Genomic DNA, 5,865 nt, shown 5'->3' with positions numbered 1-5,865 from the left:
TCTCTCTCTCTCTCCCTCCTTGTGTTTTTCCAGTGGTGCTCTGGTGGCTGGGTGGGCCCATTGATGGAACTCACCCTTTGTGGCAACCATACAGGCTCCCCTTCTAACTGCCTTGATCCCAGTCCGCATGACTCCATGGAGTGATTGCCTGCATTCTTGCTGAATTTTTTAACTAAATATTTTGCTGCTGTGCTGCAGTGTAGATTGTGTATAATGCCATAAATATGTATATAGATATATATTTTTAAGAACTAAAAATACAACTCAACCTCTAAGTGACCCTCTAATTTATTGTGCTAACCCAGGAATCCTTCCTTACCCCCTAATACCCTACACACATATATGCCTCTACCAACTGCCCTAATTCTTGGTGGAGCTTATAATCTTTTGGTGCATTTTTAACATGTTAGAAGTAGCTGGGATCTACCTACAGCCAGCTGATTCTGATGCCTATCTAAAATTTTGAGCCAGGCCACAGAGAGGGAAACAAAAATATCAATGCCCCAGAGAAGGAGCTAAGTTGGCATGATGCCTTTTTTGCTCTATTTGTCCCAACCTTTACATCAGCAACTGCCTCAAACTGTGTTGCTCCTTCTCCAGTGAAAAGACGACACAGAGCAACCAGATCTTTAGTTCTGTGACATAAATACCAGAGCTGGAGAGTGCCTGACAATTGAGTTACAACTAGGCCCTCCTCCACAAGCTTTATCTTGGCCTGCATTTTCTGGAAAAGCTGTTGGGTCAGTCCTCAAATCACTTTCAAATCTCAAATCACTTTCAAATCTCTCATCTTGCCCCCTTCCCTTGAGTATAAGAGTGATCAGAAAGAACATGGGCCTGGGGAAACGAAGGTTAGAAGACTTTACTTCTCCATGGTTCTTCCAAATTTCTAATGAAAAAGGAGGTCTAGATTTTTCCAAATCCTTATTCAAATCTTTTAAATGTCCAATCCCAGTCAGGTAAATCTAATCAACCCCAGTGCCCAGAGAGGATTTCTCTGCTTTTCCTCTCATCTCTGTCCAACCCTCAGTTCATACCTTTGGGTGTCTCTTCCTATTTATCAAAAGAAAGCCAGAGAACTGGCCTCTCCCCATTTCTTAGAAAGTGTGCTCAGTTACTTGATTTAGTCCAAGGGCTGGTTCATCAAGGTGCACAATCCAGACTTGAAGCACTGGTTCTCAACTCTAGAATTCCACCAGCCTCAGCCACTTAAACCAGCCACCTGTGTTCCACCTCTGCAAGGGTGCGGAGAAAAATACTAACAAGGGGATAGTCCTGAAACGTCTAAGTGCTGTGCCAAACAAACAAAAGAAGTCCTACTTCTACAACTAAAGAAGAAAGTCAATGGAAAAATATGATGGAAAACATTTTAAACTTAAGAATCAGAATGTTAACTTACTACATGGATTTAAGCAGAGAGTGTGCTGTTGCCATGCCTTTGGCTTTTTCTGTGCCACTCTTCCTTCCCAGGAAGAGATATTAGATCAAATTAGCAAGGCCACATTGCAGCTCAACTTGGCTCGTCCTTGGCTGCACGAATTAACACCTGCCTACACACTCACAACGTTGGGAGCCACTTTACTTTTTTTTCTCGGAAGAGTGGTTTCCAAAAGGGAGCATTTCCACGTGAGAAAATTTAAAGAAACAGAAGGAAGTCCTAGGAAAGGGTAGCCTTATCTTGGTAATGACTAAGCAGGGCTACGTGTTCTTGTAAATTTTAATCACTGGTGATAGTCAATTATAATAGGACTGTATCTCTTGTGCTTACTTTGCTGAAATACTATATACACTGTAATGCTGCTGTTGCTCTGCTGTGCCATCTGGATTCCCTTTCATCTACCCTGTCTCCCACCCTGAGTCAGAATAATACTGAATGAAAGCACTAGGATTTGGATCTAGAATTGACTATGGGATAGAATTGATAGATGACGGGGCTGGAGAGCAGGTGTGGCTTCCTAAATCACTCCGTTATTTCCTAAATAGTTTAGTTACCAGTTTCTTTCTGAAAAGAAAGACTGCTTGCTGAGCACCTGTTCTTGCATGTACTCACTTAGAAACAAAGCAAGAAGTGATCCTTATCTCAAGGGAGTTGCCTTAGTCCCCGGGAGCATAAGCTTCCTTCCAGACTTCGTTGTTAACTATCATCTCAAACATGTTCAGAATCCATTAATAGCCAAAGCTGCAGGGTTTGGTTACATCTTTGGTAGCACTTTCTGAAGAAGTGATTGGATGGGTAATTTCTGGCCAGAAGAACAGTGGGGAAGAAAAATGCCAACAAATTTAAGTAGCCACCAGCTGCTTCTGGTACCAATACTACAGGAGGTCAGCACCTATCTGAAAAAATGGTTGACCAGAAAAAACAGTTGGATCAACATCATCTTCCCTCAGGAAACAAGTAGAATAATTTTAGTTTTGTAAGAGATAGAAACTAATATCAAAGCAACCAAACTCCTTTATATCATTCCATTCTATACAGGATTTTGATTGGCTATATAGTTTGTGGAGTTGCATTTGTCTATTTGTCTGCTAACCTGTAATCCATTGTTGTTTTTCTGTTCTGTGAATTTTGTTCCACCAGAGGTCCCTGCAAATAAGTAGCAGGGCCAAGGGCTGGTTGGGGGAGGACGCTGGGGTAGTTATGGAATCAAAAGGAAAAAACAGAATGAAGTGATCCACAAAGTGTGCCTATTCCTCCCCCCACAAATGGAACACCAGTCCTCAAAGTTAATAAAGTATTGCCTATTACAGTATTTTAATAAATGAATAAATATAATCAACACCAGTGCCTCGTCATTTACTTTGGCATGGGGGAAGTTAAACGGTGGTAGAAATGGGGAGTGAACTTCAGTGGCCTTCAAATTGTAAACAAGCCCCATGCAGTTAGGGTTTACAGGCAAAGGCAGACACCAGCAACACAAAACTGGCCCTTGGAATTGATCATAATATTAAGAGAGCTACCACAGTGAATTCTAAAACCTAGCTGCAATTCAGGACAATCTTGTGGGGAAATACCTGCCACTACAATTGTTCTAGGAGCCAATTCTCTTGCAGGGTACACATCTCAAAGAAATGAATTAGTTACTGAGGAGGTTAAGTGGGATGAAGGAGTACAGCCCAGAAGGCTACAAAGAAGCATAAAACACCTTGAAAAACTTTTCACAATACAATCTGTTCCTCCAACACAAACATCACACAGCTCCTCTCTGTGGAGGACCGCCTGAGCCACTTTCCTTGAACAAGGAGCAGTTGTCTCCATTTTGGCTGAGCCTGACCCTATTTCCATGTATTGACAGGTACAGCGCTGGCTGGGACTTTTCCTTATCCCTTCAGTTAGCCTGAAGCAGTGCATATGGGTCCAGCCGAGGTGCTAATAGTAGTCTTTGGAGATGGCAGGTGTGCTTCCCCGGAAGCCCCACCTGTTGTTCCCTGTATGTGCGAGCCAATGCTATATCTGTCGGCTGGGATGGAGCCTCGAGATAGAGGCTATGACTTCCTGGGGCTTGAAAGATTACACATCAGAGCTGAAGCACTGACCCCAAAACATTACATACTGTCGCGATTTTGTTACATGCATTATTCTTTCTGCATATTCCTCTCCATACATATTGCAGAGGTGATTTCAGGCCTTCTTCCTAGCCCAGCTCAAGGCACTCACCTACTTCCCACCATCCCCACAGTCACTCATCCTTGAGCTACTCCTTTCTTCATGAATGAATAAAACCTGGGTTCAGCCTTGGGTTGAGGCCTTTATTCCGGATGGCCATCATTGTGGCTGGAGTTCAGATCCCTCGGCTCCCTGTAATTACAAATATGCCTTCGTGTCTTCATTCTCGCCATGAGTGTTGCTAGAAGTGGTAGATGGGAATTAACTCGCTAGAGTTCCAATAACTTTTCATGGGATTACAAGTACAAACTTCCCAGACCACAGTGAAAACTGGGAAGGGCTCTCTATACCTCTCTCCTCTAGAAGAGGTTGAGGTAGGAAGGGGTATTCTGCTCAGATTCAAAATTGGTTAGGCATAGCATTGAAATGGATTAATTTCTGTGCTACTAACAGTAGCACCAGGGGAGCCAGATATTAGTCACATTTAACAGCTAGGCAGCTGACGCTGTACTGGTCCAAGATTCTACAGCATGCTACACCAGTGAGAGAACAGAAGCTTTCTAATTTCCTGATTTTCCAAATACCAAAAATGGTCTCTTATTTAGAGATGAGCCATTTGTGACATTCAGGACCACATTTCAGACTACCTCCTGAAAAACTGAACTGCTAGGCTTTATGGAGAAAACAATCCTGTTGCTGAGGAGCTACCATCAGGTAGGCCCTGTGATCCAGAGAAAGAATGTTTTACTGCACCCTATCCACTATTGACGCACTATCAGAAACAAAATTTAAGCCTATTTTTTATATTACTATATAATATCATTCCCCCCTTTTGAGTGTAGGGACTCATTCATTTTTAACATGTGTAGAGATTTATGGAACCATCAACACTATCAAGGTATGGAATAGTTCCTACTACCCCACAAATCTCCTTCACATTATTCCTTTATAGCCTTACCTCTAACCACTGATGTATTTTCCATTACTGTGGTTTTGTTCCTTCAGGCACATAATAGAATATGTAATATTTGGAGACCGAGTCTCTTAACTCAGCATAATATCTTTCAGATTCTTTCAAATTGTTGTGTTGAATCAGTAGTGTTCTTTTTATTGCTGGTTAGTATTCTTCTGTATGGACCCAACAATTTATTTATCCACTCTCTTATTGAAGGATTTTGAGTTATTCCCCGTTTCTTTTGTCAATTGGTTATTTAAAAATGTGTTATTCCCTGGATTCAATCCCCAGCATCACAAAGAAAAAGAAAAACAATGTTTTATTTTCCAAGTATTTTGAGATTTTACTACTATTTTTCTGTTACATTGTTTTTAAGATAAGAAAATACATTATGTATGATTTCAAATATTTTTAATTAGTTAAGGCTTTGAAGGACCATTTTATTTATTTATTTTCTGTTTGGCCCTTTGAATTCCTGTTTCCCTTTTCCTGCCTTCTTTCTGATTATCTGAACTTTTTTAGTATCTCATTTTAATATATCTATTGTGGCTGTGAGATCTATTTATATAATTGTTTACAGCAGTTGCTCTAGGAAGTACAAACTGCATACTGTTCGTGGTCTTCCTAGAATCAATATTTTCACATTTTAATTGTAATGTAAAAACATCAGCATATTAAGCCTGTTACCCTCCCCACTTTATGCTATCACTGTCTTATGCATTACATCTGTATACACTGAAAATTTCATTTGAAAATGTAAATTTTACTTTCAATAATCAAACATGTATTTACCATTCTGCTGCAATTTCTTCATCCATTATGTTCCAAATCCCCTTCTGGTATCATTTCACTTCTATATGAAGAATTCTTTTGGTAAGTCATTTAGAGCAGGTCTTCTTGCTATGATTTTTCTTATTTTCCTTCATCTAAAATTGTATTTTAAATTTACCTTCATTCCTGAAAGATATCTTTTACCAGATATTGAATTTGGGATTGATAACACTTGTGTTGTTTCCTCCTGGATCACAGAATTTCTGCAGTCATTTGAATCATTCCCCTATACCTAGACCTAATGCAACATTTCTCTCTGAAAGTTTTGAAGAATATTTTGTCTTTATTTTTCAGCAGTTTGATTGAGTTATATATCTCCATGTTTCTTTTCATTTAACCTGCTTGAGATTCACTTTCTTGAATCTGTAAGTTGGTATCTTTCACTAAAACTGGAAACTTTTCACCCATGCTTTCTTCAAAGATTTTTTTCAGCACTGCTCTCCTCATTTCCTTCTAGGGTGCTAATAGCACATGT

The sequence above is a fragment of the Chinchilla lanigera genome, unplaced genomic scaffold, assembly GCF_000276665.1.
Source record: "Chinchilla lanigera isolate Chin_1 unplaced genomic scaffold, ChiLan1.0 scaffold00142, whole genome shotgun sequence".
NCBI lineage: Eukaryota > Metazoa > Chordata > Mammalia > Rodentia > Chinchillidae > Chinchilla > Chinchilla lanigera.
This window is presented reverse-complemented; position numbering follows the sequence as displayed.